Here is a 23,201-nt window from a genome sequence, read left to right on the forward strand (position 1 = left end):
TGGCTGAATGAACAAATAAATAAATGGCTCCCGGCATTACTTTTCTGGGCAAATTGTTTCAATGCCTTTATACCTGTCATACAGTTTACTTACTGTGTCACTGACAGAAATATGCAATTCAAAATATTGCCGGTGCTGTCTTTTTTGGAAGCATTTTTCATATGTAATTACATTCAGTTTCCATAGGAAGAAAATCAAAAACAAATTAAATTGGAAGAAAATTAAAAACAAATTAAAGAACTCTGTGATTTTTGACCATTGGAATATGCGGAATGAAACCATTTAAGATACTGTTTGTTAAAGGCACCCACTTTTTAATTTCCATCCATTTTTCACTTCGGGCAATTCTATTTGACCATGACACCCAGTATGTTATTTTACAAATTGCAGAATCACAGGGGTAGACACTAGCTTGATAAATGCATTGTCACATAATTGAGGTTGTCTGCACTTTGGTGATAATGGTAGTTACTAACTTCTCCAAAAATGCCAGAAACATTGTAAGAAAGCAAATGTGCATGCATTATAATTTTAGATTTTTATGATTTTATTTTCTCAGTTTTATAAGCTGATAATAGAAAGAACCAACCTATCACCTTGCAAGATCAATATGCAAGAAATGCATGCATGATTCCAAGATTTAGTTACTATAATCTTCAGAATTGCTTCTCTAATCATTTTTGAAATATTAGACAAATTGATATAGTTCTCTGGCCAAAGTAACCATATACCTACCATGGCAAATCTAACTCTTGTTAGGGTGGGAGAAAAACAACCCTGTTCTATGAGGAAATGAAAGTCTAGGCAAATTGAATCAGGTTTAGGATATCTTTGATTCTGAAAGAAGAGTAAATCATAGTCATCGGTCTAAGGCTTTTACCAACAATATTATCTTTCTGGGGGTGGCTGATGGTTGTGTGCTTTTTCTTATTGGCTGTTAGCATGTTGGTGGCCTCCTTTCCCATCTTTTAGCACCTTCGATTCATTTCAGTGGGTCTTACAGGCTGCCCTACCCCAACATTTTCAGCTGTTGGTTTTCACGATACACTCTTCAATTTCAAAATGTTCCAAACATCTTTGCTGGGATAGAAGGGAGCTTGCTGATTTTTTTTTAAAGATTTTATTTATTTATTTGACAGAGAGAGACATGGCAAGAGAGGGAACACAAGCAGGGGGAGCAGGAGAGGGAGAAGCAGGCTTCCTGCTGAGCTGGGAGACCGACATGGGGCTCGATCCCAGGACCCTGAGATCATGACCTGAGCCTAAGGCAGACGCCTAACGACTGAGCCACTCAGGCGCCCCGATTTTTGATATCACTTTCTTGCTGAACAGCCAAGGAAACACTCATCTAAGGCCATGCTGCCTGTTGATTTGTGCTTATTGTATTTAAGTTTCTAATGCCCTGACCATCTTATCCAAGCCCCTCCCACTCACCAGATAGGAACCTCCTCCATCCTGTAAGCTCCATAAAGGCAAGGGATATGTATATTTCTGTTCACTTAGCACAGAGCCTAGCACAGAATAAGCACCCAATAAGTAGTGCTGGCTGAAAGAATAAATAAGTACACGAATCCCTTGTGAATCCTTGTCATCAAAAACAAATATGATATTTAAAAAATAAGTTGAAGAGCAGTATGCTTTCATTGTTAGGCTTATATAAGAACTTTTATAAATATTGTCACACTTTCTTGCACTAAAGGAAATGTCAAGTTACAACTAAGTGTATCTTTCTGAAAGCTGAATAATCAGCTGCGATGCTAATTCACATTATCTCCTCAAGACACCTGACAATAATTACCTCAGTGATAAATATGACCAAAAGAAATTGCTCCGTTATCTGGAATTTAGGCAACTGATAAAGAATTAAATGCATTTAAATAGAGGATTTATTCTTTAACATCCTTACACTTTGACCACTGAAGTGCCCATACCACGTGACAAATCAGCACCCCCCCCCCGAAGCAAGGAAGGCTTCATTAGTGATTCTTTAACCAATACAAGGTTTTTAAACCTATCTCTTTCTACCCAATAAGACATTTACTAACATAAGTGATAGATGGCTGAGTTGCTCCACTAATGGTAATAGCATTTACATTTACTTTTTAAATTTTTTTAAAGATTTTATTTATTTATTTGAGAGATAGCGAGAGGGCACAAAGGGAGGGGGTGAGGGAGAGGGAGAAGCAGGCTCCCCACTGAGCAGGGAGCATTTATATTTATTATTAAAATTTATTTATTTATGTGTGTTTTAATAGGTATATGTCAAGTACCTATTAATATAAGGGAATGTACTGAACACAGAAATAATTTAAAAAGATGAGAAATACAAAGCCCTTTCCCCAAAAATGTGCAGCTTAAGAATAAGATAAGTTTCAAATAGCTCAAGGTAGAATATAAAAAACACCATAAGAGTTCAAGTTTGTATGAGGATCCCAGGGATGAAAAGATCACACTGGGGAGGCACCATGGTCTAGTAAAAAAGTGCACAGACTTGGGGATCAGAGAGGTCTGATTCCCCTGCTGACTCCATACACATGTTTGGTCTTCATAAGTCTGTTCACAGATGGCTTTACGGTCACCCTAACCATGCACTTTATTCTTTTTACTTCAGGAATGGTGAAGAAAAAGAGGGTATTTCTGGGATAATGTGGGTCCATGCTTCCCTCAGAGAGATGGTTCCAAATTCAAACCTGCAAATGCCATTTCTCTGAATCCTTCCATAGTTGTCCATCTTCAGAGAGAGCCCACACAAGTTGGGATAACAAAATCTCTTCATTATTCAGTTCCTGGCTGTCTCTTGAACCTCATCTCCAGCCAGTCTCTATCTTGTCTTCTAGATAAAAGACGAACTAGCCTGTCTGAACTTCTTCAAACATATCATGAGCCTTCAACCTTTGCATATGCTATGTCTTCTGTTGAAAATCTTCCCCAACCTAACAACCGGGCAAACAGTGTCCTCTGTAGAATAGTTTGGAAGATTTTCTATTCTGAGCATCCCACTTTCCCCATCAGGGAATCCACTCCACATTCCCCCATCACTTCCATTAGCCTAGACATACTTCCACTTTTAGCTTGTATGTTGTCTTTATTTATGTTCATTAATTCTGGTATCTGTCTTTTTCCTGATGTTCAGAATGACCATATACTAAATATTGGTTGATATGTTTTCTCTCCTATGAGACCAAGATTTTCCAGTAAAGTGTCATCACTTACTTAACCTTGAATTCCCAAATAGCCTAATTGCTTATTGAAAAATGGAAGAAACCATCAACCAGTCAGTCAATCTACATAGTTAAGGGTAACACGTTGTTTTGTTTCTGCTCCCTTCACAAACACAATGTACCTGCAAAAACTTCATAAGCCCAAAGAGGGACAAGTGGACAAATATGTCATAGTGACGCCATTGACCATCATCTTGAATTCCAGATTAGGGCCCATTGGATGCTTGCTAACCAGTATACATAAAGAACCATCAGGAACTGTATTTAAAGAGACACCTGAAAATGTGTAGAAACTTTCTCGAATCCCAAAATTCTCCTTTACTTCCCATCTAATACTGTCAATATCTCACCAGCAACAACCAAATGTGTGCTTATACATCAATGTCTATTTGGGTGGAGGATGGAGGAAAAAGACAATCTGAGATGAGGTTAGAGTCCGTATACAGACCTTGAATCTGGGGTTATAGTTAGTAAATGCTTTAATGTGCATCTATGCTGGTGGTAATTCCTCTTCCTTTTGTTGTCTCTCATAAAAAAGGTCCAAACTGGAAGAATAAGGGCAAAGATACCAACATATATATTATTAACTGTGGGTCCCATTAGAAGTCCCCACCCAGGTTAATACCTGGGTGCCATACACAACAGTTATGCCGATGGAGGTTTCAAATCAAAGCTCTCCATTTGTTTTCATAAACATTCATTCAATTAAAAAAATTTTTTAAAGATTTTATTTATTTATTTATTTATTTATTTATTTATTTATTTAGAGAGAGCATGTGCATGTGCATGCGCATGAGCGGGAGGAAGGGCAAAGGGAAAGGGAGAGACAGAATCTCAAGCAGACTTCATTCTGAGCACTGAGCGCAAGGTGGGGCTCAATCTCAGGACCCTGAGACCATGACCTGAGCCGAAATCAAGAGTTGGACCCTTAACTAAATGAGACACCCAGGCGCCCCTCAATTTAAAATTTGACTAGAGGACAAGTTGGACATGAATGTCACTGGGGATTTGAATGAAACAATATTACCAAAATTCAAGGAAAGAGAAGAATCAATAAACCTTACCAAATTTAGATGGTTTATCCCTCTTTCTCTCCCTTGCTTCTCTCCCTCCAACTTCTCTCTCTCTCTTTCTCTCTCTCTGTTTCAACTGCCCCTGGTGAGAATTTAGTATTGCCATGATGACACTCCAAACAAACACCGGTCTGAGGAATGAGTTTGTTGCCTACTCTATAGTGATGAGCACAAGGAACCATCGATGGGTAGATAAACAGGTGCTAATTTCCAGAGCCAAGTCTCATTCCGAATGTTCACTAACTCCAGAAACCATAAAAGTGTGTATCTTGAGGTAATAGTGCTAAGCACATAGAAGAGGATTAACAGGTGCTCACAAAACACTTCTTTTTTTCCATTCTAGGAAAACCTTAATCAATTTACAGGTTTTAGAAGAATTTCACATGGAGGCTTTCACTCTGTATAGGTAATAACATAAACTTTAGGGATTGAAATATTTCTCAGCTTTCACATACCAATTATTTTATTTTAGATGACTTTCGTAATATTATGTAAAATTCAGTTTATCAACATAAGGTGTTGAGATCTCAAACACATTAAAACTCAGAGAGTTTCTCAAACAAACTGACAAATACTGCTCCTAAATACAAATTTCTAATTTTGAAATACATATTTAAAGTATTGGACACACTTTTTGTCTCTCATTTCCATAAAAAATGATCATAAAATGTCATTTGAGCGATATAGATGGTTAATAAATGCTAATTTTTAAACATGTAAGTATTTTTATATTCTCACAAATAAATGATTAACTCATCTGGATTTTAAGTACTTATGTGTATTATGTGTGTGTAGGTAGCTCGTATATATATGCACGTGACGATTATGAGTAGAGATTTTGTGCTAATTGCATTAAAAAATTCTCTCATCCACTATGTCTAATGTAATTTCTGGTGTTAAATCATTTTTCTTTCTAAATATATATGGAATTTTGGGGTTTTCGTTTATATTTGACAATATGACATTTCACTATACTCTGTCTAGTTTTGTTTGTTTTTGTCCAATGGTCCCTGCCTCCCCATGTCCCTGTCCTTTGGTAACCACCTCACCTCCCTGGACCTGGAAAATCACATCGGGTTAATGGAATACATAAAGAATACCACAAAAGTGATGGGATGTCACTTCTGAGATTAGGTTATAAAATGACTGTGGCTTCCTTCTTGGCATTTACCCTCTTTTGCTCTGTCTGGAGAAGCCAGCTGAAGTGCTGTGGGTAGCCCATGTGAGTGAGTTTGGAAGTGGGTCCTTCTTTAATCAGGCTTGAGATGATCTGCAAACCTGGATGCACCTTGATTGCAACTTTATGAGACATTCTGTGTTAGAGACACCCAACTAAGCCATACCAGGATTCTTGACCAACAGAAACTGTGAAATAATAGAAAATTGTTATTTCAAGCCACCAAAGTTGGCCATAATTGGTTACACAGCAAAATAAATATGCCTTTATAATCCAGTATTGTTGAAATAATTTCAGAGAGCATTTATGAAATAAATAAATAAACATACAGCAATTAATAAATGCCTTGCATATCAGGATCCCTAAAGTTTTATTGAATTTACTCATTCTTACTGTTCTTGCCCTATTTCCTTTCATTATTCATGGATTTATTTTGTACCATAACATTATATATTTGATGATATAATCAAATCATCTCTTGTTTTGGGGCACCTGGGTGGCTCAGTTGGTTAAGCTTCTGACTCTTGATTTCGGCTCAGGTCATGATCTCAGGGTCATGAGATTGAGCCCTGCGTCAGGCTCCCCATTGGGCATGGAGCCTGCTTAAGAGTCCCTCCCTCTCCCTCTCCCTCCACCCCCCCCCCCCCCCCAATCATGTACGTGCACGCTCTCTCTTTCTGTAAAAAAAAAAAAAAATCATCTCTTGTTTTGACAGTCTTTTGCTTTTAATAAAACTTTCAACACAAGGCACTCCTCCTATGCTTTCTGAATCTGAATATAGTTATTTAAAATAAATAGCAATATAGTAATAAATTATCTTGTTCCATGCCAGGATAAATTTAAATTTTAAAAAAATTGAAAAACTATTTTTAATGCCTCCTGTTCATCCAGTTCCTACTTGAAAAAGCCAGATCGTAATAATTTTTTCTTCCTTTATAATCTGGAGAAAGAAAAAAATAATCTGGAGAAAGAATGCTGCTCACTCCATTTCAATCAGGTAATAGAAACTTGAACTTGGGAATGACTATAAGCCTTCTTGTTTATTATTGTCTGTACCTTTTATTTGGGGATGATGGATTAGTCCAAGAAACGTGAGTTTTGTGAGAATAGCCAGGCTTCTCTCTGAGCTATGTTCCTTTCTGATCTCTACCTTCAAATACAGCTCTGTGTCATACTAAATCCAAGGAACAAACTTCTTTTTGTAAGGCTTACAAGGCTAAACTTGCTCCTTAAAACAACAGGCTCAAGAATACTATTTTATATACCTGTTATCCAAGAAATAAATGAGAAATAACATGTAGAGTCAATAAGATACTACCATTTTTTTTCAAAAGTCAAGGCTATGAGAATGCCAAGTAAGCCTTCAACATTTTATTTAAAAAAAAAAAAAATCCTGTCTCCTAACATTCTATATCTTAAATTACCTCTACCAAACACCTTTCTAAGTTTTGGCAAATTTTCAGGATTACACTCAAGGAAAAAAGTCTTAAAGCCTCCAAATCCTCTATTCTCCAATTAAATGGATCAAAACAGGTATATATATATATATATATATATATATATATATATATATATATATACACACACACACACACACACATATATACACATATATATATCATAAAAGAAGAAGAATAAAAGAATGTCTAAATCATAGAGGTAGCTAATAAATCTATTTTCTAAATTCTTGATCCTGGAATATACATTTATAGTCAAATATTTATTTTTCAATTGTCTTTTATTTCCATTTGCTTGTCACAGTAAAAGTAAAAGAAAAATAATTTCCACAACATTTTATTTGCTTTTTGGTATTTGATTAAGCACATGGCAAAGGGAGACAGGGAGAACCCAAATTTCCCAGAACAAAATCAGGTTTTTATAACAAATATCTAAAATATTGTTTAAAATAAAATTCCTCCAACTGGCATTGACATTAAAACAAGAACTCACTCTAATCATTTCAAATGTATTTTATGTAACTTTTCCTTTGCTGAAATTTACTAACAAAACGTGTTGGGAGGATTTTATTTTTAAGGCATTGTGATACTGTTGGCTTCCAAGACAAAAAGAGTTACCAGTAAAGCAGGTAAGATTTGCTGAGAGAGGGGCGCCTGGGTGGCTCAGTCGTTAAGCATCTGCCTTCAGCTCAGGTCATGATCCCAGCGTCCTGGGATCGAGCCCCGCATCGGGCTCCCTGCTCCGCAGGAAGCCTGCTTCTCTCTCTCCCGCTCCCCTTGCTTGTGTTTCCTCTCTCGCTGTGTCTCTCCCTGTCGAATAAATAAATAAAATCTTAAAAAAAAAAAAAAAAAGATTTGCTGAGAGATCCATATGTCCAAGGCATGTTAGGCATAGGAAAAAATTAGGAAAAGATGCTCAAAAAGCCCCAAACAAACTTAGAAGGCATTGTTTCTGTCCTCAGAAACTGTGTAATATATTTGTTAAGACACACGTATGCAAATGAATAAGAATGCAAGAAAACATGTTGAAGATATGTGTTGCAAAGGTATATGTTAGGGGAAAAAAAAGGTATATGTTAGCGTGATTCTTGACTCTAAAAGCCTGTTTTTCTGTTTAGCCATGAGACAACTACCATGAATATTTTAGAAGTTATTACTAGTAGCAGAAAACACCAGTCCATTTCCAAGAGCGCAGGGTGGGAAGGGGATGGGAATGTAAGTGGCGAGTCAGAATGTTCTGAGATATAAAAGGAAGGTAGCTGAGGGAGATAATGTGATTCATTACACAGACTTCTATTTGCATAACATATGTTAAATATAGAAAGGGGTGTTGTTTTGGTTTCAAATGGCAGACAGAGTATGTGCTACACATTTTGAAATAAGGAAGGAGAGATTTGTGAGAAATGTCTGGAACACTAAAATTCTCCAGGGTAAAGAAATTTGGAGAAGGAAAGCCATGGAACAGGGTGAACTTGAGAGGGCAAAGATGCCCAGTATCAAAGGAGAGGGTACAGCTAAGTATCCACCTTGGTCACTGGCTACCCTACTCCCCCGGCCCCACTTAGCTCCTGCAAGCAAGTGGTGGTGGTTGGATTTCTGCACATGTTTGCAGTCAGTGATTACAGAAGCTTGGCTGAGAGAAAGATGGTGGTTGGAGAACCTGAGAAATAGAAAGTTCCCACGAACGATTAGTCTCCCTAGATCCCCACCCATAGCACCTGTCCTCGTGTCCTATGCATTAACTAAAAACTAAGAGGAACTCCGGTATCTGCAACCACTTTGAGTCCTTTTACAGAAAGTGTAGAGAGCAGAGGGAAGGAGGCTCGGCTAACTGGAAGGGTCAGAGCACAATCCAAAACCACTAAACAGTTGCAGGATGCAAATAGCATGAGGGAAATGCTGAACTCAACAATTGGGGTGGGGGAAATTTTCAACAGAAGAAAGATAATTTGTAGAAGGATAATTATATATATATATGTATACAGACATATGCATATATATACATGTATGTATGTACGTGTGTATGTGTATATATATATATGACTTTAAGTAAGATATGTATAGTCTTTGGCGTAAAGTCTGTTTTGTCTGATCCAAACGAGCTGTTCTTGCTTTCTTTTGATTTCCACTTGCATGGAAATCCCCTTCTCCACTTCTTTTTTTTTTTTTAAGATTTTATTTATTCATTTGAGAGAGAGAGAGAGAGAGGGAGCACAAGCAGAGGGAGAGGCAGAGGGAGAGGGAGAAGCAGACTCCCCACTGAGCTGGGAGCCCGATGTGGGGCTCAATCCCAGGACCTGGAAATCACGACCCAAGCCAAAGGCAGACATTTAACCATCTGAGCCACCCAGGCGCACCCCCTTCTCCACTTCTTCACATGACGTCATTATACCTGAATTATGATCTGGAATCGATCATAGTTTCAAATTCCAAACTTTGCTGATTCCTAGCTCTCTCATCTTGGACAAATTACTTAGTTATGACTCCATTTTTTTCACTTATAAAATATACCTTTCTCATTCAGTTGTTGTGAGGAATAAATATGTGAATATATGTGGAATGTTTAGAAAAGCATAAATGCAGCATAAGGGATATATAAATGTTAGCTAATATTATTACAATGAGCAAGTTATAAACTCCTCCTTTTCGTGCCTCTTCCTAAATTTTCATGAGTTTCTTTCTTTTTTTTTTTTAAAGATTTTTATTTATTTATTTGACAGAGAGAGACACAGCGAGAGAGAGAACAGAAGCAGGGGGAGTGGGAGAGGGAGAAGCAGGCTTCCTGCGGAGCAGGGAGCCGGATGCGGGGCTCGATCCCAGGACCCTGGGATGATGACCTGAGCCGAAGGCAGACGCTTAACGACTGAGCCACCCAGGCGCCCCCATGAGTGTCTGATAGAGTGGAGTTCACATCGCACATCTGCCGCAAAAGCTGTAGGGTATATTATGAAGAGCTAGAAATAGTCCACCTTAAAAGATATATTTGCCTTTTGAGCCTCACTGGGTTTTCATGGAACCCATAAATGCTATTTGAAAACCTAGAAGGGTGGACGCCATTCTAAAAGATGAGAAATGTTCTTTTTACCTACAGATAAATGGAAAAGTATTAAACATGTATTTGTTAGCTAAATTGGGATAAGGACCTTGTAAGAACAGTAATAGTTTTGCAACTAATTAGGTTCATTTAAAATCCATTACTTAGCATTTAATTAGGCACAAAGAGAAGAGAGAATGAGACTTCATTGTTTTCTAATTAAGATGAAATTTTGAAATTTGCAGTGCCAAGAAACTTGATCTCCTAGAATGTTCTATTCATCACTTTAAAACCAGTTATTTTTTTTTAAGCTGATGTTAAGAAGTGTGGTAAAATCAAATTCAATGTTTGTCTTGACTAAGAAAAAAAATTTTATTGTAAAAGCAAACTGAAATCATTAAGTGGTATTTTGGAACGAGTGAACTTTTATTAGTTAGACCCCCAGTGAATATAGAATGAAGGAGGCCTTGCACAGCTGCGTGATTTTGTAGGGGAAAAAAAAAGTAATATGAAGAGTCCTACTAATGTCATGTGCCATCAATTTCTTCTGCATTAATTTAAGAATACTTAGTTTTCTTGTGTTCAATAAGATTTGTATTGCAGATAATTCAAACTACATATTCATATACTTCTGCTTGTCTTTGATTAGTATTTGTCACCAAGAAAAATCTGTTGAGCAATGTCTCTGTCTCTGTCTCTCTCTCTCACACACACACACACTCACGTTTGAGAAAATTACTCAGTTCTTTTAAGATTTTGCCAAATCCTCTTAACTCTTCCCATTTATTAAATGACTATTAATTTCATGTATTCAAAACTAAATAGACTTTTATTTGACATCTTTAGGCTGCAGTTATGGGAAAAGGGCACAAAGAAAGAAAGTTATCATGAGTTGTTCACTGTCAGGTAACATTTTTATAATCCTTCATGTGATTCCTTTTGTATGAATCTATTCTTGAGTTGATCTTAGTCAGGTGAATCTGAGTCACTTCTGTTAATGTCAGAATGAGGGCTGAGCCCATGAATTCTCTACTTCATTACACACTGAGTCTGTGATATATAGGTAAAACTCACTTCTTCTGGCTCCTTTTGTAGTAAATCCTTATGATTGAATTATAACATACACAAATAAAATGCACATATTTTAAATTACAGCTTGGTGAATAGTACAAAGTGAACAAACTGTGTAAACACCAAAATCAAAATATCATGAGCATTATCAATACCCCCAGAGTACTCCCTCAGGCCCCCTCCCTCACCAAGAGAAAGTAACCATTATTTTAACTTCTGTCTTTAGAGATTGGTTTGTTCTGTTTTTGAACTTTACATAAATGGAATCAAACAGTATATATATTTTTGTGTCTGGTTTCTTTAGCTTAGCTTTATGTTCCTGAGATTAGTTCATGTTGCTGTGTATAGATTTAGTCCATAATTCACCATCTCTGTAGAGCAGTGTATCCATTTTATACTAGATGAATATTTGTGTGTTCTAGTTTGGGGCTGTTATAAATAATGTTGCTACAAATATTTTTAGACATCTTTTTTTGTGGTATATATGGTATATACATACATATGTGGAATTGCTCGGTCTTTAGAATAGGAACATGTTCACATTAATTAGCTACTATCAAATAATTTCCCCACGTGGCTATATCAATTTACAATCCCCCCAGTAGCACGTGGAAATGACATTTGCTCTTCAGTTTTGGCAACATTCGGTGTTGCCAATTTTTATTTTATTTTAGCAATTATGGTTGAGTTGTAATTTAATTTCTATTTTTCTGATAACTAATAATATCAGTCTTCATGTACTTATTTTTTTCATGTGTCCTGTCCATTTTTTTGTGAAGTGTTTTCTCAATATTTTAGCCCTTTCTAAAAAAAAAAAAAAATGAGTTGTTATTTTTGAAATGATTTGTAGGAAGTCTTTCTATATGATTCATATATTAAACATCTCTCTATTATTTATATATTTAGATATGTACTGCCTCAATCTCTGGCTTGCATTTTACTTTTAATATTATATATTTTTATTAACAGAAGTACTTAAATTTTTTTAAGATTTTATTTATTCATTTGAGAGAGACAGAGAGAGCACAAGCAGGGAGAGAGGCAGAGGGAGAAGGAGAAGCAGATTTCCCACTGAGCTGGGAGCCCAACATGGGGCTCGATCCCAAGACCTGGAGATCATGACCTGAGCTGAAGGCAGACGCTTAACCATCTGAGCCACTCAGGTGCCCCCAGAAGTACTTGATTTTAATAGTTTAATTTCACAATCTTTTCCTTTATGGATAGTGCTTTTCCTATCCTATTTATGAAATATTTGCACAACTCCAAGATTATAAAGATAATCAATGTTATCTTCGAGAAGTATTTTTGAAGCTTTTTTTGAACTGTGAGATGTAGAGGGGTCAGTGTTCATTGTTCTGTGTGAATTAGGACATAAGTTGATCCAGTGCTGTTTCTTGGAAAGAGCATTTTCCCCCCACTACTTAGCAGGCACTTGCTGTAAATCAGTTGGCCACTTGTGGGTACGTTTTTGGATTCTCCATTCTGTTCCATCGGTCTTCTTTTCCTTTCCTTGTACTAATACTACACTGTGTTAACTCTTTATATGTCCTGGTAGCTTGTGAAATGAGTTATTCAACTCTGTTCTACAAAGTTCTTGACCCATTGAATTTCTTTGTGAGTTTTCGGATCAGCTTGTCAGTTTCTATACAGACATGCAAACAAAACCCTGCCAGGACTATGATTGGGATTGTATTAAATCTATAGATCACTGTGAAGTAAAGTGCACCTTTACCATATCTAATTTTCCAATATAAGAATAAGCCATCCTTCTATTTACTTCGGTTTTCTGTAATTTCTCTGAGGTTTGTAGTTTTCCGTGTAGAGCTCTTTCACATCTGTCAAGAGAGATTTTCAAGTTTTTTTACGATTTTTTAAAAAGATTTATTTATTTATTTTAGAAAGAGAATGAGAACACAGTGGGGAGGGGCAGAGGGAGAGGGAGAGAGGACCTCAAACAAGCGCCACACTGTGCTGAGCATGAAGCCCAAAGCAGGGCTTGATCTCAGAACACTGAGATCACAACCTGAGCCAAAACCAAGAGTCAGATGCTTAACTAACTGTGTCACCCAGGCGCCTCTCAAGTTCTTTGATGATTTTATCTATTATAAATGCTGTTGCTTTTTTTTTGACATTTCATTTTCTAACTATTGGTACTATATGGGAATACAGATGGTTTATGTTGAATTTTGGTCCCAAGAAGTTTCTAAATTCATGTGTTAATCTGAATAATTTGCCTGCAGGTTAGTTTGAACTTCCTGTCTCCTGCAAATAAGGACTTATTTTTGCTCTCCAGTTCTTATATGTTTAACATATATATGTGTGTATGCATGCATTGCTTTACTGTGCTTTCAAAGACCTTTAAAATAATATTGAACAGATGTGGTGGAAAAGGACATCCTTGTCTACTTTTTGATCTCAGGAGATGAATTTCTAAAAACATGGCACTCAGCATGATGTATGCTCACAGGCTTTTGCAGGTAACCTCCATCAAACTAAGAAATGCAAAAAAAACCCAAGCAAACAAAACCAAGCAAACAAAAAACTTGACTTCTGTTTGTTTCTAAGATGGTCAACACTCCCAGTGAATAAAATAAGAACAACCGAGTAAATGACAAAAATCATATTTCTAGAAGAATCAGAGGACAAGAGAAACAATGAGGAATACTGGGACTATTAAAATTTCAGAAGGAATAACACTTTCCAGAGGTGACTGAGGGTCTGTGTCTGTCTCTTGCAGGTGGCATTTTGACATTCAGAACAGGTAATAGTTGAGAATACTGGTGAGGCCCAGGCAAAGTCCGCTTGGGGAATAAGAAATCTGCAGAACTGTTAGTGATTGTGTGGGACAAGAGTGATAAGACACTTGTGGGGCCTAAAACACAGAGTTGATCTTCCCCTCAAGACATTGCTGACATTCTGAACCTGCCTGAGGCAGGAGGCTAATGAACTAAACCCCAAAATTCTGAAAAGCACAGTAAAAATTCTTACCATTTCTTACGGTTGGAGGTACAAAGAAACCTTCCCCAAACTCTCAGTTAAAAACCCCAAAGGGCCATATCTTAGGGAGTAAGGATGAACCAGAGGGAGAGGGATTCCTAAGTATTGCAACCAGCCTTGCTAAACTCAGCCTTTCATTGGATGAAAGTGATGGGGTTCCCCATCTATGGGGGAGACTGGTGGAAGTTACATCATCCGATGCCTCCATTTTTTTATAGGAAATGAACAATACACAGTTAGAAATTATTAAGTTTGTGCAATAGGAGCATATGGCCAGCATCAATGACCAAGAAAAAGGACTTTAAGATACCTATGATTAATCTACTCAAGAGAATAGAGAAAAGCAAGAGAAAAAAAAATGGAGAATTTCCACAGAAAATTTGAATCTATAAATTAAGTTAGAGCAGCATTCTAAAACAAAAAATAAGACATATGAGATGAAGAACACATAAGATAGGCAAATGATTGGACAGAGAAGATGAGAGGATTTCTGAACTGGAGATCAGATCTGTATAAAATATACAACCTGAAACAGAGAAGAACTGAAAGAAAAAAATCATAAATGCACTTGGCAGATGGGGGGTATAATAATAATTATATTGCTTCTTAAGGCTCAATGACCATCTAGCTTAAGTTTGAAGTATTAAATGATGCCATTGTTCAGGTAACATTAAAAAGGCTGTTATCTGAAATATTTCAATAATTATTTGAAATGTGAGGTAAATCTGAGCTCAATGCCTTCCAAATTTATAAGCAGAAAAATTTTAAACTGAACAGAATCTCAAGGATGATTTATCTCAAGCTTCTTCATTTTATTTATGAGTTCTGAAGGGATTAAAAGACTTGCCCAGGGTGGTTTTCTAGCAGATAATGTTTTAATTTTCCATTACGTTCCATTCATGGACACGCTCTCAACGGGTCTGCTAACCAATACGACCCAATTAGTTGGGGGGAAGAAGTGAATAATTTCTTTTTCACTCTGTAGAGTATTCAGCTGCACACTAAAATAAGAAAGAGAATACTTTGAAAAACAATTTTCTGGTTGGTCCTGTTTATCTAAATTGATGGAAAATAAAAATGAAATTAAGAATAGAAATTTTACAGTATTATTAGTGGGCCCTTGGAATCTGCAGCTTTGCTTGTGTTCTGTTAGATATCCACTGTCTTATCAACTTTCCTGATCCTGTTGAATTTCTCACCTCATTTCTCATCCTGTCTATGTGTTAAGTCACAGTCAGACACCCAAGCCTCTGTCTGATATTGCGTTGTCACTTGTCACCTCTTCCTAAAGTCAGAATGCACATCCTGGCTCCATCCTATACAAGCCATTCAATGTGGGTAAATTACCTGATCTCTCAGAGCCTCAGTTTTTTCATGTGTGAACTAAGGATCATAAATAGCACCCACCTAATTAAATTCTACCTGACTTGTATGATTCTGTGTTTCTCAAATGCTGTACCATGTTTAGTCACAAAAAATACAATTTATGAATAAGTAAATAGTTCCTACCTCAGGCAGGTGTAAAAGGCAGTTAAATCTGACAAAATTATAGAAGTAAACCACTTAGAGCAGAGAACAGCAAATAGATATAACCCACGGGCCAAATCCAGTCGTCTGCTATCTAGTCTTATAAGTAAAGTTTATTGGCACAACCATATCCGTGTGTTTGCACATTAAATATGGCTGCTTGCCTACCATAAAGGAAGCTGCAGTTGCAACTGAGTCTGTGTAATCCACAAAATAAAAAAAAATTAATATTTGGACTCTTACAGAAACAATTTGCTGACCCTGACTTAGAACATTGCCCGGCATAAGGGTACATGTTAGTTACTGCTATAAATTAGCTCTTTTTCCAAACCAATCCAGAATCCAACGTTTATTATTCCTCTTAAATGCTTATTCATAAATTCAAATACCATTCAGGAAATTCATTAGATACATGCAAATTTTTATGGATTCTACATTAAAAGAGCATTTCTGCGGATTGCCGAATTTGCCGGTACACTTCTTTTTCTGTGGGTGAAAACAAATTTCTGGTATATTATTTTGTAACTAGAGAGTTGTAATTTTGCACAGCTGGAACAAATAGATTTTACATTGGAGTTAATGATTGAAGGGTTTATTGAAAACTCTGTAGGCTACTTTGAGTTCCTGGATGTAAGGTGGATTTCTTTTTTTACCAGTATAAAAGGCATAGACAATTACTGTCGATGGTAAAAAAAGAGAGAGAGAGAGAGAGAGAAGTACATTTCCTTCTACTTGAAACTAATATTATTTATAAAGGAGGGATTAGTTAGAAGATGATGACTGGACAAAGCTTGTCTAACCAGAAAACTTCATAAATCCATGGTTTCTTCCTCATGCTATTCCTGGAAACAGCCTCTTAAAATTGTTCCCATGAAATGATGGATCATAACCAATATGAAACCATCAGAAAGGTTTATTGTTGTAATAGTTAACACCAATAATAAGTGCCAAAATGAGTCATTAGACATCTGTATTTACATGCTAAGGGAGCATGTCTTAGTTTTTATAACCAAACTCAAGATTGTAATTATTATACACGAAGAACCATCTTACTCAGGAAGGACATGTTGTATATACTCAATAAATAATTGTTCATTGAACAGCAATTAAGTAATTTCTATTGCATAATAAAGAAATCCGTCTAGATGAGAAGGAATTTCATTAACTATAGAAATCTATAATGATTTTGACATAATCAATATGTCAGCATAAAGGGGAACATAAAAGTTACAACAGATGTTGTATTGCTCTATGATATAATAACACAGACTAGGAAATAAGCAATAACACTTAAAAAACAGCTATGAGAAATAATATATAGGAAAAATCAAAACTTGGCGATTAACTCAAAGTGGAGTGATGGGTAAAAGTAAGAAATCAAAGAATCCATCATTCCCACTGTGTATGGAAGAAAACATATTTAATATTATCCAAATAAAGGGCTGTTGATGTTTTGAGAATTATGGAGCTCTCCAGATAAATTCAGATTCAGTGGAGAAAAAAGAAGGCGAGTCTGAACTTTGGAATTTGGAAGAAGGATATTCACAATAGACAAAATATGGAAATAAACTAAGTGTCTGTTGATGGATGAGTAGACAAAGAAAATGTGATATATATCTAATGGAATATTACTCAGCCATGAAAAAGAAGGAAATCCTCCATTTGTGACAACAGGGACAAACATGGAGGATATTACACGATGTGAAGTAAGCCAGACAGAAAGACAAATGTTACATGAGCCCACTTACATGTGGAATCTAAAAAAGTCACACTCAGAGGAGAAAGTAGAACAGTGTTTGCCTGGGACTGGGAATGGGAAATGTGGAGATGTTGGTCAAAGGATACAGACTTTCAGTTATGAGATGAATAAGCTCTGAGGATCCCTTGTACAGCATGGTGACTAATAATGTTGTATTGTAAACTTACATTTGCTAAGAGTACATTTTGCGTGTTCTCACCACACGCACACACACACACTAACTATGCGAGGTGATAAATTTGTTAATTAGCTTGATTGTGGTAATAACCTCATAGTGTGTACATATACTGAATCACCATATTGTATACCTTAAATATATACAATTTGTATTTGTCAATTACACACCAATAGACCCAAGAGGGGGGGAAGAATTTGGAAGGAGGGGATAAAAAGAATAAAATGATAGATATGGCCAGGTCACAATGACATAAAACACTGTATTGTTAGGGGAAAAAAAACCCACCCCCAAAAAAAAAAAAAAAAAGGAACAATTTTAAGAAGAAATTACCTACAACTACTGACATGATCACAGAGATGTGAGAAAATAACTCTGTGTCTGATGGTTAGGATGCCACTGACAACCTTTTCCATAGCCATTTTGGTAAAATAAAAGGAGTGAAAACCTCAGTGTTAAACTACAGTTTGAACACATGAAAAAGAGATAGAATGATTCAGGTAAATACGTTGGAGAAATCAGGCTGTAAAATCAAAAGAATGTTGATTATAGACAGTCCCAGAATGAAAAATAGCGTTTTCTTCCTCAAGAAGAGGGCAAGCATGTTTGCCTACATAAGACAGAAATTGCACATACAAGAAAGAGAAAGCAAACAGGAAGGAGTCTTTGCAATAATCTGGTTGATTACTTGTTTCTCTTCTTACCTACTTCTCAAAGTTAAAGCCCCTTACCCTGACCCCATGGTTCAACCCATTTCAGGCTCCAAAACTAATATTCTCTTGAGAGGGGACACCTACAGAGCACAAAGCACCCTTAGGGGTAAAAGGAGCTCCTCTCCCCTCAATTACACACATATACACTGCTTGTACCCATGGCTAAGAATGGCAAATTAAAACACAGATCAATTTAGCTTGTTAGATCTTATGGAAGTTTATATGACCTAAGGAAGTCCAGGATGTCATGGGAATAGGCTCTTTGAACACTCAAGGACAACATTCCAGGATAGATTTTGATAAAGTTATATCATTTCTTCCCAGTTACGTCCCCCTTCTGTTAGCTTGCACAATAGTAATCCATTCTATGGAATGGAGACTTACTGATATCTAAAGCTTCCCATTTTGGATGGTTCATCATTGAGGATTTCATCTGGTGAACTTATTTTATTTATTTATTTATTTTATTTATTTGTTTATTTGATAGAGAGAGACACAGCGAGAGAAGGAACACAAGCAGGGGGAGTGGGAGAGGGAGAAGCAGGCTTCCTGCCAAGGAGGGAGCCCGATGCGGGGCTCGATCCCAGGACCCTGGGATCACGACCTGAGCTGGAGGCAGACGCTTAACGACTGAGCCACCCAGGCGCCCCTGGTGAACTTATTTTAATTACTGGCGCCTTTGGTAAGTGCCAGATAAATCAGAAAACAAAACTAACAAACACAATGAAAAAAATCAATTAAAAAAAAAAAGATGGTTGTATGTGGTTCTGACATCTTTATGTCAAGCCTTTTTGTATCAAGACATTTGTGTCCCCAAATGCAGAAAGAATAAAATTACAGAAATCCTAACAATCCAAACTTAACTGAGGTCATTAACTGCATGGAAATATACTGCTGTCACAGCTGAAACTGTGAAACCAAAAGAAAGTCCACCAGTGGTGTGTGTGACGGGGTTACAAAGTATCTATGAGGAACCAAGCAAAAGATTAAAGAAGACCAAGACAAGTAATATGTTTGCTGACTACAAAGCTCCGTGTCTCTGGAGTCCGGGTAACTGGTATGGATGTGGTGATCAATCAAAGCATGTTCTTTGGGGTAATGTTCCCCATTCGTAACCTAAGCATAAGATCATTATTCTCATGACAAATCACCACATCACATTCTTTTAACAACTGACTGAAAGCTCATAGACGTCTTTGAACCCTGATGAGAAGAGGCCTTGCATATTAACCCCAGCTGGGGTGTCAGAAGGCTGGCGTGATAAGAAACAGTTGCTTAAATTAAGGAATTCCACTGTTATTGGCATCATCCCTCTTCAAGAACACTTACATTCTTGTTCTCTCATTAGTACACATGACATTTTACGGCCATTTGGAAGGTTCATATATTCCTTACATTCACTTTTTTTTTTTTCTTGTCACATCCAAGCCATCTCAGAGCTTTCTGTGATGCTCAAACAGTAAACAGTAGAAACAACTCTCTCTTATGCTCTTGTTGCTTCTATCTGGTGAACAACTTCCTTACTTGCTAGGAGGAGGGTGGGTGAAGCTCTAGGTAAGGCAAAAGTTGTTGTTTACTGTTAATTACAGGCAAGATTAGGTATAAACACAAGATTTAGAACTAGAACCAAATTGGAGCTATTTGAGTAGGGGCTGCCCGGGCAGAGTACATATTCAGGAAACCTTTCCCACCTTGCATCCTCAAGAACAGGATCCAAGGACCTGGCTGGCATTTTGAAGAAGGTACATCCAAGCAGAACAGAAGCAAATCATTTAAATCAGAGGAGGTCTCAGAGCCATACCACCATCCTTACTCACCATCTGTATTTTAACAAAGGTGAGTTTACAAGTGGAATAAATTCCAAGTTTTATGTTTATTTAGTTATTGAATGCAACCCCTTTTCATCTTGAAGATGAATCTGGGAATGCTATCTCGTTTATATTTTGAAAGGACCCTGAAGGCTGTTGCATTGAGAATAGACCGTTTGGGCTCCTGAGCAGATACAAGGAAATCTGTAGGGGGACCTTGGGCATGATCCAGGTGACAGATCACAGTGGTGAGACCAGGGTGGGAACAGCAAGGTGGTCAGAAGAGGTCACAGTCTGGAAACGTTTTGAAGGAGGAACTCTCAAAGTGTTCTGACAAATTGCATGTGAGGGGTCATAAATGACCGCAAGGTTTGTGACCTGTCCAGCAGGTGTTGTTTTGTGGGGCTACAGCCTGGGGAGGAAGTGAGGGCTCAGCTTTCAGCACATTTTGGAGGAGGGCATTGTGGAAGTGCTGGGAAGCAGACTTTTTCATGGGAGAGTATACTTTCCTCTTTGGGGTTCCTAGTTGAATTGTTTCATATCTGCTTTCTTGAATTTTTATCTGCTTTTCCCGGTTCTGGCATCTGGCATGATGAAAATTAGGTATGACCGTTTCTCATCTGTCTCCTCCAAGCCAAACATCTCCATCTTCCACACCCATTCCTCAGACAATAAGTTATCCAGACCCCTAGGATACTGGCCCCTTTGGTAATGTATCAAAGTTCGGCTTGACAAATAGGAGGCTCAAACTGACATGAGGATCTCCAGACGAGATGTGACCAGAAGACAATAGAATCAATAACATTTTTGCATCTTTCCCTCCCTCCTCTTTAAAGCACACTATGTGTGGGCTAGTTCTAGCAGCCCCCAAAATACTTGGTTTTCATTAGTCTGCTTTCCAATGAAAGTTGGAGAGTTTAATGTTAGAACTTATTAACTTAACTTTGCTGAAGCCTGACATCATCTATTCAATTTATTTTTTATTGATTTATGGTTATTACCTGTAAATAAATCCCTTTTATCAAAGCAAGTCTTGCTTGTGCTTAAAATTGAGATGTTGTTAATAGGTACATAGCAAAAGCTAGCGGTCCCCTCCCTGACCCCACCCCCAAAACTGGTCCCCAGGCAACCATTTCCACAGTTTAATTATCCCTTTGTCATCTGCTTTGAAATATCCTGAACAAAAATAAGTATATGCTGCATCTTTCATACATGAGGTCTTAGCCATCTTTCCCAACAATTCTATCTACTTAAAACCATGCAATGTTTCTGTTATTTCAATTACATAAAAATTATCTACTACGGAGCCTTTTATATTATAGTCATCTGTCATTTATTGCACATTGTCTTTTTCTTGGAGGTAATAAAGTATGTATTTCATTGATTTTCTCATTAAGTGCTTACATCTCTTTCAACAATTCTGAAAATCATTTTTATATGCTGGCAGAGAACCCATCTGGTTAATTATTTTCCCCAAAGACCTCCATCTGGAGCCCTCTTGTCCTCCTCATGAGTTTGGTTTGGTTGTCATCCAGATCTGCCATCCCATTCTTGTCTGGTCTTCATCCCGGATTCCCTTTGCCTCACTCCCGACTACGATCTCCTGTTTCCTGGCTCCCATTTTCTTCATTTTCCTTGATTTGTTTCTTTGTTTCAGCAGAGCATATTTTCTAGCAATGTTCTAAAAATAAACTGTACACCCCAGCACCGTTTTTGAGAGTTTGTATGTTTGAACCCTTTATTTTACCCAGACGACAGTAAGTTCAGTTGGATATAGAATTCTGGGATGGACATTATTCCCCCTCGTAATTTTCAAGGCATTTATCCTTTGTCTTCTAAAAACATTGATATTACTGTTGAAAGGTCCAAAGTTATTATTCTTTCAGTCTTGTGTATGTGATCTACACGTTTGCTTTAATCTTTAAGATTTTATATTTATGTTGGGCATACTGACATTCTATTACTTTCCTCTAATATCTTATTTTTTCTATCACAATGCCATTTCTTAGCCTGTTTTTGTTTTTTTGTTTTTTGTTTTTAGTGTTCTACTTTTCAGGTCATTCTCTGAAATTTTTATTCCATTTTACTTTTGGAACTTTTTATTAAGAATAGCGTACATACAAAAAGTACATTTATCATAAGATTACAACCTGATGAGTTTTTACAACTAAACACGCATGTCACCCATACAACATCCAAGGAACAGAAGGGTATCAGTATCCTAAACACTCCTCACCTGCTCTCTTTCAATTCCATATCCCCCATCCAACTAAGGTCCTGACTTCTAACAGCACCGATTAGTTTTGCTCCTTTTTATTATTTGGTTCTTTAAATGGAATTGCACATGGGGCGCCTGGGTGGCTCAGTCAGTTAAGCATCTGCATCTGGCTGTGGGTCCTGGGATTGAGCCCCGCATCGGGGTCCCTGCTTAGCAGGGAGTCTGCTTCTCCCTCTCCCTCTGTCCCTCCACCCACTTGTGCTCTCTCTCTCTCAAATAAATAAATATTTTTTTTAAAGATTTATTTATTTATTTATTTGAGACAGAGAGAATGAGAGAGAGAGAGAGAGCACATGAGATGGGGGAGGGTCAGAGGGAGAAGCAGGCTCCCTGCCGAGCAGGGAGCCCGATGCGGGACTCGATCCAGAGACTCCAGGATCATGACTTGAGCCGAAGGCAGTCGTTTAACCAACTGAGCCACCCAGGCGCCCTCAAATAAATAAATATTTAAAAAAAAAAAAAAAGGAATTGCACAGTATGCATACTTTTATTTCTAGTTTGTTTTAGTTTGCTAAACATTTTGGTTATGAGATTCAAAAATAGTGTGTGTGCAGTTGTAGACTGTTTATTGTTCATTCTACTGCAGATATGTGTGTGTGCATGTGTGTACATGAATAAGAGAGAAAAGCCATAGATTAAGAATATTGGGAAGGAGGTGGGGAAATTGGATCAGGCAGGGAGAAGTCCAATGGTATTGATACTATTGGTGATGTTCTGGATATTAAATTGACTGGTGGATTTGCAAGTGTTCACTGTATTATTTTGCTTCACAGTATACATATATATTGCACAGAGTACCTTAGTATCAAATAATACAGAATTTAAGGGAAAATAACATTGAGCTTACTGTCTCCTGGTATTCCATTCCTTATTCAAAACTTTAGTGCCATGCATTACTGAGATCTTCTGAT

The sequence above is a fragment of the Phoca vitulina genome, unplaced genomic scaffold (assembly GCF_004348235.1).
Source record: "Phoca vitulina isolate PV1807 unplaced genomic scaffold, GSC_HSeal_1.0 scaffold41, whole genome shotgun sequence".
NCBI classification, from domain to species: domain Eukaryota; kingdom Metazoa; phylum Chordata; class Mammalia; order Carnivora; family Phocidae; genus Phoca; species Phoca vitulina.